Genomic DNA, 14,378 nt, shown 5'->3' on the forward strand with positions numbered 1-14,378 from the left:
TAATACTCTACAGAATATCTTTGTAAGCTCCACGTAAGTATTAAAGCCTTTCTCATTTTTCCCTTATTATTCTAAAAACAATCACCAGTTTCTTTTTTCTGTAGTGGATCATAACTAATGGCTTTATTTTAATCTCTGTTTTGAAACATCCCTCATTAAAAGTGAGAATAACATATTCTTCAGGAGGTAGACAGGGTTCCTGAGGGACCAGCACTTTGAAGGATATGAACTTTTTATGGCATGGCATGATTGTGGTAATTCCTGCCAGAAACTGATTTGTGCCCATAAGGTACTTGAAATAAATTGACAAATTCATATTCATTTAATAAGTATTAATTGAACATTTATTGAATGTAAACATTATAGTAGGTGCTGGTATTTTCTGAACTTCCCTAATCTATACCTTTTTTTTTTTTTTTTTTACTTGTTTTAATATATGTATCTTAGAGGGATTTCCCTGTATTATTCAGTAAATTTAATAATATCCAATATTTTGGGGCACTCTGAATGAGCATGGCATACTCTAAGTAAATAAGAATAGTGATCCCTATTCTGTGATTATGAACTCTCAATTATTGGCAGACCTAAATGCTTCATTCAGAGCATTGTATAAAGTGACAAAGACTTAACAAGCACTATTTACTGAAACCATAGCAAAAATTTGTTTTAGGCCTAATTGTACTACCATTTATTTTGGTCAGTCATTTTCAAAGATTGCATCTGTGTCAGTTAAGAATGCTGTTGGATTTAGTGATACAGGTATGTTGAGAGGAAATTTGACTATAGTGTCTCATACAAATTTTCTCAAATAAAAAAATATCCAGTGGTAGGTAATTCAGTAATGTCAGGACCAATAGCCTTGCAAATATCTTGGCTTTTATCTCCTCTTTATAAGATGGTTGCTGTAATTCCATCCATCCATCACAGGTGCTTCAATTCTGGGAGAAGGAAGAAGGTCTGTACCAAACATGTCTGTCCCTTTAACAGAAAGCAAGAACTCTACCAGCTCCATCCCCTCTGTCCCACCCTAGGAAACCTCTTTTGTCTTCTTCATTTAATGGCACTGCTCTGGCTTAATAGGAGCAGCTAGAAAAATGCTTACTCTGCTTTCTGGCCTTGTCATGGGAGGCAGCAAGGGAGAATGCCATTAGTGTTTGAATTAGCCAGCTAACCTACTACACTTACTACTGTTACTGGGAGAGTTGTCTACAATATATAGCATAACCCAATATTTGATTTCTACTTAAGTTTTCTGTAATAGGTTTTGGTCTCTGTAAATTTTCTGCTTCTTCCTGAGTAAAATTTGTAATTTATCTGTTTCATCCAAGTTTTCAAATATATTGGCATAAAGTTCATGGTATTTTCTTAGGATTTTTAGATTTCTTCTAAATCTGTAGTTATTTCCCCCTTTTCATTCTAACTATAGTTTAATTTTATCTTCAAAAAAATCAGTCTTCCCAGAGATTTGTCTTTTCAAAGAACCAGCTTTGTCTTTTTTTATATTCTCTTTTTTATGTTCCTTTTCTTTTTCATTAATTTCTGCTTTCACCTATATGTTTTTCCTTTCTCTTTATTTGGGTTTACTCTGTAATGCTTTCTTCTAATTTCTTGAGTTATGTGCTAAGCTCATTATCAGTCTTATTCTCATTAAGAAATCCCCAAGATTTCTACATTTTTTAAGTTCTTCATCAGTTTTATTTCATAAATTTTGTTATGCAGTATATTTTACTCTCATTGAGTTCTCCAGCTTATTTTAATATATATTTCTTATCTGTTTTTGGACTTAGGAACTATTTAGGATTCTGCTTCTACTGCGAAGGAACTATTCCAAATATTTAACTTCTGACTATTAAAAATTTATCTTTATTGTTGATTTTAAATATAATTGAATTGTCAAAGAACATGACTTATATGTAATTGATACTTTCGAATTTTCTAAGACTTCCTTGTGGTTTATTATATGATCATTTTTGTGACTAGTACACGTGTTCCCCAAAATAATGTTTTCTCTCTGGGTACAGGGTTCTCTGTATGTATATATGTATCATACTCTTAGTTATGTTCTTCAAATCTTTTTCACTCTTCCATTTTGTTTTAGTCTCCTTATCTAATTGGTTTACTTGTTGCTCAAGAAAGTGTAGTTACAATCTCATATTTTCACTTAAATTTGTCATTTTCTCTTTCCAATTCTGTCAATATTCATTTTTTATCTTTATGGTAAATAAACACACTAAGATGCAAGTGTCATTATAATGCCTGGATCTCACCAAAACCTCTCCATATATAAATTATACTCCCTGAAATTCTACTTTTTGTTTTTATTCCTCAGTGTTCTTGGGCCAGTACACCAAAGCCTAAAGTCTGTGAAGGGCATCCCAATAAATATCACCTTTCTATCTCTGTTCTAAATGAGGGCAGAGTATCAAGTCTTGCTTACTGTAGGAGGCCTATTGGAAGACAGAGCTCAGTAGTTGGGAGGAAGAAGTATTTTCTGTTTTTATTGGTGTTTCTCTTCCCTTATAGTTTAGATACCCGGCACAGAGCTAGAGTATGTGTGTGTGCGTGTGTGTGAGCACTTCTATTTTAATCTAGTTGGAGTCCTTGTCTTTGATATGTAAATTTATTTATTTATTAGGATTGCTTCTAGATTTACACCTTTTGAAATTTGTTTTTATTTTATCTAAATAATGTATACATCTAATTTTAAAAAGTGAAATAGTACTAAAATTCTTTTAACAAAAAGTTGTAGTTCCCTGGTCTACCCACTCTAGAACCCTTGTCTCTTTCCTCAACTGTAGCAGCTGTGACTCTTTTGTGTACTCTTTTTCTTCCCCCTGACTTGTCACGTTAGGCATTATGTATTGACTTATAGTCATATAATAAGAGTTTAGTTCTCTTTCCCCATTACCTCCTTTGTACTGTCCTCCTCTCCCACTTACAGTGTCCCATTATGTGCATAATTTTTTGTCAGATCATTGGTCAGTATTTATATTATGGCCTAGTAAATATTACTCACAGATAAGCTTTGTGGTATATTATGATTATTTCCTTTCTAATTGTGTTTTTCTTAAAATCAATGCTTATGAGTGATTTCCTTTAAATTAGCTTTTGTGGTGGGTGTTTTTTTTTGGTGGGGTGGTGTGAGGTGATGTGAGGTGAGGAGGGGGTAGGTGGGTGGATCCATTGATAATTTTTCTATACTTTGAAATAAACTTTCAGACCATTTTTTTCTCAAGGTCAGTCACTTCAAGTCATTCTGTTCTGACTCTTTTTTTTTTGTTTTTAAACATTCCTTCTAGAAGCCCCCATTCTACTTCTCTCTTTGTTATTTGCCTCTCTAGCATGCTAGAAATTCCTTTGATGCCTTTGTGGAATTCTATTTGCTTTATTTCAAAGTTGCATTTTTTTCCCTCTTGTTTTCAAGTTGTTTTCTTTTATTGTTTACTCCTTTTCAGGGGGAGCTTTTGTTTAATATGGTTAAAAAGATGTTACAAGCAGAGGGGACACGATGAGGACATCTCTTAACCTGCTTATCTCTTGAGTTGCATTGCTTCCATTTGGACTGTTTGTCCTCTCCCTCGTGCAGTGTTGTGATACTGCAGTCTCCCTTCATCATTATTCTGGAAATTTCATTTCCTTTTTCCTGTGTTTGATCTTCTGTGTTCTGTATCCCATCACTAGTTTTGGTAAGGCATTTCTTCCATTAGCTTCCTGAGATTGCTGGATTTCCTCTAGGTTCTTGGCTATGTTACATAAAAGAAATTAAGAACATGATGGTTTAGTTAGGCTGGTAGTTTATTAAGGAAATGAGAGAAGAGGAGAAAATAACAGATTATGAGTTCCCAGGTATACTTGTGAGCTGGTCCAGGCAGAGAAGGAAAAAAAGGGATGATGTAACTGCTGCACTTTATTTTTAAACCATCAATTATTCCTCTCACTTGCTAATGCTCAGGGGAGGGGTCCCAGTTGTTTGCTTTTTTGATTGATTACCCCACCTGTAAATTCTGTAGGGGGGGGGGAGTGAATGATAATGATAAGGCCCCCTTGAGAATATCTGGGGCTTTTTCTTGGTCTGGGAGGATCAAGGAAAATGCTCATGGGTTCTTCCAGCTGCTTTCTGGTGGGAGTCTTTCTTTCAGAGGATTTCCAGGTGGAATTCCAAGGCCATGTATTTCTGCCAGGTCCCAGATTCGTCTTTTCATTCCCTAAGCTAGTCTGCCTCACTGAAAAAAGGTATAGAGGAAGCAAAATTTTTGAAACCTTGCACTAGTGGAAGCACTGGGAAAGGCAATTATGTAATTATAAAAGACAATATGAATACATATTTTGTCTCTTTCTTAACTGGTTTAGAAAGCAATTATATAAAACATTATTTATAAAATGGATTGTTGCTGGGCCCATAACATATGGAAATGTAATATAAATAATAGCACAAAGGAGGTGGTTGGGATCAAATTTATTTGAGTTAAGGAAATAGACTACTAAGGAATTGTACTATAGATAGTAATGCAAATCCGTAAGATCAAATGAAAAAAAATCAGAAATGATAAATAAGAAGGTTAATGAAACAAATGCTATGAATACATACTTGTTCTCCTTTTTTCTCTTAGCTTCTTTGGAAATCATAAAATTATATAAAGTGAAGTGTAGAGTCCATGCCATGTTTTCTATGCCTTCATCTTGTGCTTGTGCTCATTTGTCACCTTAGTAATTCCCCAGTTACAGGAACCCAAATGCCCCATCTGCTCCCTATAAAATATATTTTCTCCCCCTACTGGGTGCTCTGTTATATGTACTAAAGCTGCTAATCCTTTGCCCAAGGAGACTTAGACTGAATTGTTTCTTAACACTGCTTTAGCTGTCTGTGAGGTCCTTTTTCCATCATGGTAAGTTCCGCATGGTCAAGCCACAGAAGAATTTCCTTGTTTTGTCTTTCAGGCTTCCACCCAATAGATTGGCACCCACATACAGATACCCCATTATGTCTGTGGGTGTTCCTAGGGACAGGGACCCACATTGGTAGCACTGTCTGGGGAGGGGGTGAGGTAAAAGCCAGCAAGGACGCCCTAGACTTATACTGTTCTTATAGCTGTTTTTTTTTTAATTTTTTTAAAAAGATTTTATTTATTCCTTCCCCCTCCCTCCATTGTCTGCTCTCTGTGTCCATTCACTGTGTGTTCTTCTGTGTCTGCTTGTATTCTCATTAGGCAGCTCAGGAACCAATTCTGGGACCTTCCGGAGTGGGAGAGAGGTGATCATTCTCTTGCACCACCTCAACTCCCTGGTCTGCTGATTCTCTCCTCTGTGTCCCTTTTTGTTGCATCATCTTGCTACGTCAGCTCTCAGCGTGGGCCAGCACTCCTGTTGGGGCAGCACTCCGCCTTGGGCAGCACTCTTGCACCTGCCAGCATTCTGTGCAGGCCAGCACTTCATGTTGGCCAGCTTGCCACATGGGCCAGCTTGCCTTCACCAGGAGGCCCTGGGTATTAAACCCTGGACCATCCTATATGGTAGATGGGAACCCAACTGCTTAAGCCACATCTGCTTCCCTAGCTGTGTTTTGATTTGGCACTTGCTCAGACTACAACCTTTAACTGTTTTCCAGAGCTTTGAGGGAGAGAGCTCTGGTAATTTTTGTTAGTTATTCAAAAGTTCTGTGGGGAAATGGCACTCTGGAGCATCTTAGGCTGCCATCTTGGTCGACTGGCAGTCCCCCGGGACACACTATGAGTTTTTATGCTCTTCTGTCTCCCAGACCTCCAGTATTAGCAAGTGTTGGTGATGTTGTGGAGGAACTGGATCTCATATACTCCTTGGCATCTTCAAGTCCCAACAGTCTGTTGGCATGAAGAGTCTATAGGCCAGAAAAAGGATTTTGACCAGAAATGGACTCTTCACTATTTTGTATAATTTAAAAAATAATTCTTGGGTATAAAATGTCATATTCCTTTTATGTTTGGCAATTCTTCAATAGATATGTCAGACACAAATCATTCAGAAAATCTCCTAGCATCATCATCTTAGCCACTGGTTTACTGTTTACCCCAATTAAAAGTTTGAGAAATCTCAGTCAGAAACAGGAAAGTGAACTGTCTTGTTCTTTCCTTTCTTTCATTTTGATCTTCCACGAAACCTAGTTACTTTACCTTGAATAAGTTTGAATAATTACACAATGAATGGGCTATGTGGTTTTTAAGAAAGCAAATTAAACTGTAAGTGATCTGGTAAAATAAAGATTTAAAGCCTGCATGTGGGACAAAATAGCAAGATGGCTGTGGAATAAGGAGGTCCTGGAGTCAGCTCCTGCTGCAGGGCAGTTAGTAAACACCCAGAGCTATCTGGAGTTAGCTGAAGCACTTGTTTGGGGGTTCCAGGAGGCCAGAAGAGCATCCTGCAACATCCTTGAAGGAATGGAAGGAGGAGACTGCCCATCAGCAGAGAAGATTCGTAAGTAGAGTGTTCTACACATGGAGGTCGGTGCCCATCCTCCACCGGAGGCACAAGCTTCCTCGGGAGCTGTTCTGTGACTGGAATTGAAAGCTCCACTTCCCAAAAATAGGGGAGGAAGAGATGGTTGGGCACCAACTTTAGCTACTAATGAGTAAGCTCAACAGGCTAAAGTATAATCCTAAGAACAGCTCAAGTTTGAGTCTGTCCAAGTCAGAAAGAGACCAGGAGCCATCATCTTAACTCTCCACCTGGCATGAAGGGAAGCGAGGCAGACTGAAAATCCCAGTGCTGGTGGGGACTGGCTTCTTTTCATCCAGATCAGATTGCACCTCTAGCCTAGGCCCCAGCATGGAGGAAGCTGCAGGACCTGTAGCAGCCATTCCGGGAAATCATTGGCCAAGCCTTGGAGGCCAGTGATTATCCTACTCTGGTGGCAAGAGCCACCCCATGAGTAATTCTGTAGCTGGAATTAGGAGCTCCATTTCCCAAAAACAGGGGAGGAGGAGATGGTTGTCTGCCGATTTCAGCTACTGATTGGTAGACTTGGCTGGCTAAGACATAACCCTGGGAATAGCTGGGGTGTGAATCTGCCCAAGTCAGAAAGAGGCCAGCGGCTGCCATTTTTCCTCAGCCCCCAGCATGAGGGGAAGCCAGATGAACCATAAATCACAGTGACGATAGAAACCAGTTTCTTTCACCCAGATTACCCTGTAGCCCTAGACTAGGCTTCAGCCTGCCTCTGGCAGGGAGGAGGCTGGCGGGCCCTGTACCAGCCTCTCCAGGTAACTGCAGGTTCCTTTGGGAGGCACAGACTGAAAATTGGAAGTCTGCCGGGTCAACTGCAGTCATCTTGGACCTGCACTGCATAGATTGCTGCCCACACCTGCAGCTCCATCCCCTCCCCATGCAGGGGAAAAAGGGGCATGAAGCTTCATCAGTCTCTCTGGGCAACTATAGTCTAGGCCTGCATGACTTGGATTATTCCACACAGCTGTGCCTCTGTCCCTACCCCTGGCAAAAGAGAAAGTTGGGGGAATCTTCTTTGGTCCCTGGTGCAATGAGGGCAGCTTGAAGTGCCACAGCTTACAGCACCAATTACATGCTTGACTCCTACTGCACAAGCAGCAAGGGAGAAAGGGCAGAAAGCCCTAAACTAAAGAGAAAAACTGCACTGGGTGAGCACAAAGAAGAATTTGAAAGCATACATAGAAAAATAGCAGATCTTATGGGACTGAAAGGTGCAATCAATGAAATTAAAAAAACATTGCAATCATATAATATCAGATTTGAGGAGGTAGAAGAAAGGATTGGTGAGCTTGAAGAAATAGCCTCTGAAAATGAACATACAAAAGAACAGTTGAAGAAAAGAATGGAAAAATTGAACAAGGTCTCAGGATTTAAAATGACTGCAGAAAGTGTGCAAACATATGTGTCATGGGTGTCCCAGAAGGAGAAGAGAGAAGGGCAGAAGAATATTTGAAGAAATAATGGTAGAAAATTTCCCAACCCTATTGAAGGACATAGATATCCACGTCCAAGAAGTACAACATACTCCCATCCAAGAAAATCCGAATAGACCAAGTCTGAGACACATGCTCATCAGAATGTCAGATGCCAGTGACAAAGAGAGAATTCTGAAAATAGCAAGAGTAAAGCAATGCATAACATATAAGGGATACTCAATAAGATTAAGTGCTGATTTCTCACCAGAAACCATGGAGGCAAGAAGACAGTGGTCTGACATATTTAAGATACTACAAAAGAAAGACTTCCAGCCAAGAATCTTATATCCAGTAAGCCTGTCTTTCAAAAATGAGGATGAGGTTAGAATATTCAGAAATAAACAGAAACAGAGAGAATTTCTGAGCAAGAGACCAGATTTTCAGGAAATACTAAAGGGTGTGCTAGAGCCTGAAAAGAAAAGACAGGAGAGAGAAGCCTGGAAGAGAGTCTAGAAATGAAGATTATATCAATAAAAGTAACTAAAAGTGTCAAAAGAGTGGTGAAAATAAAATATGACAGATAAAACTCAAATAGGAATAAACTTAACCAATGATGTAAAGCACTTGTATACAGAAAACTGTAAGTCAGTGTTAAAAGAAATGAAAAAAAGGCCTAAATAAGTGGAAGAACATTCCATGCTCATGGATTGGAAGACTAAATATCATTAAGATGTTAATTCTACTCAAAATAATATACAATGAAATCCCGATAAAAATTCCACCAGCATTTAAAAAAAAAAAAAAGAAAATACAATCATCAAATTTATTTGGAAGGGTAAGGGGTCCTCAATAGCTGGAAACATCATAAAAAGGAAAAGCTCACCCTTATCTCCAAACTTTAAATCATATTACCTAACTATAGTGGTAAAAACAGCGGGGTACTGGTATAAAGACAGACACATAGACCAATGTAACTGAATTTATGGTTCAGAAACAGACCCTCACATGTATGGGCAAGTCATTTTTGACTAGCCTCTCAAACCCACACTGCTCGGGCAGAAAAGTCCATTCAACAAATGGTGCTGAAAGAATTAGATATTCATAGCTGAAAGAAGGAAAGAGGACCCCTATCTCATACCTTATCCAAAAATTAACTCAAAATGGATAAAAAACCTAAAAATAAAAGCAAGAACCATAAAACTTCTAGAAGAAATTGTAAGAAAACATCTTCAAGACCTGGTGGTAGGTGATGGGTTCTTAAAGGACTTAAGAGGAGGACTGAGATGAACTACTAATGTTTAATGTATATAGAAGTTTTAATTAGCTTTACTGCAAAAGTGTGGAAATGTATAGAGTGGATGGTAACACATAGTGAGTAACAACTAGTTATAAATGGGGATGTGGTTGAAAATGGAGTCTAGGGATGTAAATGCCAATTGACAGAATGCTAGAGAATAATCTAAGAAGTGGATAGCACAGTAAACCAAGAGGTAGATGAGAATTGTGGTTGATAGTACAGATGCAAGTGTGTCCGTTGTGAGCTAGAGCAAATGTACATCACTACTGCAGGGTGTTGGGAATGTGGAGAAGCATGGGAAAAATCCAACTGGAGTGACCTATGGACTGTGGTTAGCAGTAATAATACACTATTCTTGCATTTGTGCAAAAGATGTAATGTGTTGATAAGGAAGCAGTATGGAAAATGTAAGCCAAATGTATACTATGGACATGGTAACAATCAGATGATATTATCTTACCTGTAGCAAATGTTCCACCACAGTGTGGTGTGTTAATTGAGGTGTGTTGTTTGGGAATTCAGCACATGTGCATGGTTGTTTTATAAGTTTACAACTTCTGTCATAAAAAATATATTTAAAAAATAATAATAGGGTGTGTTGGGGGAAAAAACACAACAAATGTAACATAAAGACTATGAGTAGATGTAAGCTTTTGACAATATTCTTTTGTAATTTGTAACAAATATCTCATAATAATGCAAGGTGTTGGTGGAGATGAATGGGATCCATGTATGATGTTATGCATGTTTGCTTTGTAAGTTCACAACTTTATATACTTAATTATTTATGTATGTTCATATATAATGATATAAAGATAATAGGGTGGGTTGGAGGAAAAATACTTTGCTTAGTAGTAATATTTTGACAATGCTCTTTAATCATTAGTTAAAAAGGTTTAATAACAATGCAAGTTATTGGTCGTAGGGTGAGTTATCAGAGTCCTGTATGATATATAAATGATTGTTTTGTAAGTTCACAACTATTATGCTCATTGTTTATGTATGTTTATGTATGAGTGATATACTTCAATAAATTAATTAAAATAAATGTTAAAAACTTGACATATGAAAACTCAATGAATTCTGAATGTAAAAAAGATAGTCTCATTACTATACAATGTCAAGATTTCAAAAGATCTGTCCACATTTGATATAACTCCACATATATATAGAATATATATTTCATGTTTTCATTCTCTAGATTGGTATCCATTTGACTTTATACACAGTATAAATATTTTTTCTATAGGATATTCACTTAATTGGCAAACATGTCTTATGTAGGATCCAGGAAACAGTAAATGTTCTTGTTTAATGTATTATATACTCTTTTAAAAGGCTTGCATAAGTCCATATTTTATTTATTTAGGAACTTTCATTTACATTTATATAACTTTTTAAATTAAGATGTTTTATTGTGAGACTCTGGATTCAGAGCTTATTGCCTAGAGGCAGAGACTGTAGGGTCTTGAAGATGGCAAGGAGTGTATGAGATTAAGTTCCTCCACAACATCACCAACACTTGCTAATACTGGAGGTCTAGGAGACAGAGGGACAGCGAGGGGTCTGGACACCTACCAAGTCAGGTGGTCTTTAGAGAAAGTGGCAAGCCCAGGGCAGAGATAATTAGACAGTAAAGGGCCAGCCTTGCAGATTAGGTGGCTGTGGGCCCTTTGGAAGTATCTGCGGCACAGCAGAGACAGCAAAGAAAATCAGAAGCAAGATAGCTTAACTTCCATCACGGAGACCAGTTTACAAACTGCTGAAGCTGTTCTGACAGCCTTCCACATCAGACTACAGAGATAAAACCTACAGATTATCATCTATGGTTTATATGAGAAGAAACCTATGCAGTAAAATTTAGTTTTAAGGACTCCTCTTGGATTGTTTGTACTTCCATATCTTGGTCCATCTTAAATCACACTGAAAAAATTGTGCATCATTTAATATGAGCATAAGTTCAGGAGAAAGAAAAGTGAAGGGGTCTCTAACATTGTGTACATGCCGCTTTGTGCCAAAAAACAACAGGGTTTTATGTGAAAAGTAAACTCTGCCCCATCCTGTCCTTTAGTTATACAGTTTCCCTCTGCAGAGCTGTTTTTCCAGTTGCTTACAGAGAATTTCATCCAGATCCAGATTGCACACAGAAATAGGTATAATGATACACATGTTGTTCTTCACCTTAATTTTTTTTTTTTTAAAGAATATATCCTGGAGATTATTTCATATTAGTATTTCTATAGCTGTCTCATATTCCATGGTAGGGATAGACTATATTTTTTATCACTATCAGTCCATATTTGTTTCTGATCTTCTGCAACTACTAATAATGCTGCAGTATTTATCTTTGTATGTGTAATATTTCAACCACAAGTGAACTTGTAGTAATATCCCGTTTCTTTTCTTACTTTCCATGATCAATTGGCTACAGTATTATTAATTTAACTTCTTTTTCAAAGAAGCAGCTTTTGATTTCGTAGATTTTTTTTTTCTCTGTTCTTTTCCTGTTTTCAATTTTACTGATTTCTTCTTATTTATTTACCACTTTTTCCTTTGGGTTTAATTTCCTCTTCTGTTTTTAGTTTTTCACAGTGGAAGCTAATATCATTGTTCTGAGACCTTCTTTTCAATACAGGCATTTCCTTTTCTGCAGTGCTTTAGTTGTGTCCCACAAATTTTTCTATGAACTACATTATCTAAGATTCAGTTTTGACATTATTTTTACTGTGAAAGAACATTTAAAATTCTTGGCTACATAATATGTTCTTGCCTGCTATTCATTACACAATGGTATGAGACTCATAAATATCTAACTTCAAGCATAAGGAAAATATTTTCCATAGGATTTATTACCATAAGAAATAAACAAGAAAAAATGGCCACATAACCTTTTTCTAATTCCCCTATTGAAGGCATATATCATAAATACATCAGCTAATTCATTGTTTTTCTTCAGTATTGTAATGTTGCCTTTCCCTTGAAAAATACCATTACAATTTAGAGGTGTTTTACCTACGAGTGAAAGATTAACTCAAATATCTAATGAAATTAAGCTTAACAAAGAAATTATTATAAGGTACATTTATTTCATTGCAAAGTACTGCTTTCAAAGTTAGCACAAAGTAGTCATTGTAAGATTTATTTTATTTGTACTTTTCCACTAAATACCAAACATACTGAAAACCCTGAAATTTTCCCCATGTTCTTTTACTGCTTTCTCTTAAAACACCCAGTTATAAAAACATTCTTGTAGGTAATTTTGAGAAGTCAATTACTAATTTAGGAAAGAGGGTTTCCTAATGTTTCAGCAGACCTGAGGGTACCAGAAGTCCTGTTTACCTAAACAATTGTATTAACTTCTGCTTAACTCATTGATTAGATAATCCCAAAGCCCAGAGCTATTTCTCCCTGCCCAGGAAAGTGTCAGCTTCCACACAGCTTAAGACCAGAACTTTGTTCAGATGTCACCTGACACATTCAAAATAAAAGCTTCCTTTAAGAAGTTACTTACATCTAAAATTTAGATTCTAAATGTAATCCTAAAAATTTACTTATTTAGTAATGTAATACTAGAAATGGGTGTAATCTTGGTATACTGGCTGATATATGATTCAGCTGAATTGAAACTTTGTTCCCAACTGGTACAAAAATAATAATAATAACTTGCATTAAGACTGATCTCAGGGGAAGCGGATTTGGCTCAACTGATAGAGCATCCGCCTACCACATGGGAGGTCCAGGGTTCAAACCCAGGGCCTCCTGACCCATGTGGTGAGCTGGCCCACGCTCAGTGCTGATATGCTCAAGGAGTGCTGTGCTGTGCAGGGGTGTCCCCCATGTAGGGGAGCCCCATGCGCAAGGAGTGCACCCCATAAGGAGAGCTGCCCCCTGCTAAAAAAGTACAGGGTGCCCAGGAGTGGTGCCGCACACACGGAGAGCTGACACAGCAAAAGATACAACAAAAAGAGACACAAATTCCTGGTACTGCTGACAAGAATACAGGTGGACACAGAAGAACGCACAGTGAGTGGACCCAGCAGACAACTGGGGCAAAGGAGAGAGAAATAAATATAAAATAAATCTTCTAAAAAAAACCTCATCTCAGCCAAAACGAGTCTGACAACTGAAACTACAATGTCAACAATTAAAATAATTTACTTTTCAGCTAGCAGTAGAATCTCTAGGATGAAACGGATCCATCTTGTGTATCCAAAAATAAGCCAATGGTACATGTGTGCATCCTAGGCAACAGAATTGAAATATGTTTATATACTCTCTTATAATTCATTGCGTGGTTTTCATAAAAACCTTGATTCATGATGAGCATTTAATAAAAGTTACTCAATAACTGAATCAGTGGATACTTTTCCTTATAGCTTGGTGAAATGGAAGAAGAAAGCAAGTTATATAAAAATGTTTTGGGCTCTACATAACAGAATACCAATCTAAAAGTTAAATAAAACCAGTTTATGTTACTCAGATCAGATGAAGCCTGGCCCCAAGGCTGATTCAGAGACTCATGATGTCCTCCCGAAGCCAGACTTTCATGGTCTGTCATGCCTTACCCTCTTGGTCTCAAGATGGTTGTAATAGCTCCTAGAATTTTCTGCTCTCACAACCATGTCCAGAAGCAAGAGGGGTGTGTCACAGTCCTTTTATCAACCACTTTTCTTTGATCAAGGAGGAAAGTCTTTCCCAGAGCCTCTTGATAGTTTCTCCCTTTTGTCCCTTTGGTGAGACTGATTCATCCCCAGCTGACTGAAGACTGAGAAAGCCAGTAGCAGGTGTTTTCACCCTCTATATGGAATGTGTCTATCAGAGAGGTTCATTGCTAAAATTAACAAAACATCATCTGGCTTTCATATGTTTAATAATAAAAGAAACAAGACAGGGAAGAAGACTGCTGTGGAACCTTTGCTATGATTTAGATGCTGAAGGAAGCCATAAACTAAGCAATTGACTAAAGATGGCTAGAGCACCAGAAAGTTTGCTTTGGGAGTAATAGCTATGATATAATTATTAGGTTGGCAGGAATTCTTGACTAGAACTCTGCTTTGAAGAAAAGATCTCAAATAGAGCTTAAAATATGCTGTTACTAAAATAAAAATGAAAAAAAAAATCTGTGGAACTGCACAACACAGTGAACCCTAAGTTAAACCATGGATATAGTTAATAGTGCAATTATAAAA

General features: G+C 37.4%; 1 protein-coding gene across 4 annotated transcripts in view; it reads left to right on the plus strand.

Moving 5' to 3' along the window:
- LCLAT1 (lysocardiolipin acyltransferase 1) overlaps positions 1 to 14,378 on the plus strand; it is a 223,890-nt gene that overhangs the window by 106,418 nt on the left and 103,094 nt on the right. The window lies entirely within an intron of this gene.

The sequence above is a fragment of the Dasypus novemcinctus genome, chromosome 17 (assembly GCF_030445035.2).
Source record: "Dasypus novemcinctus isolate mDasNov1 chromosome 17, mDasNov1.1.hap2, whole genome shotgun sequence".
In the NCBI taxonomy this organism is placed as follows: domain Eukaryota; kingdom Metazoa; phylum Chordata; class Mammalia; order Cingulata; family Dasypodidae; genus Dasypus; species Dasypus novemcinctus.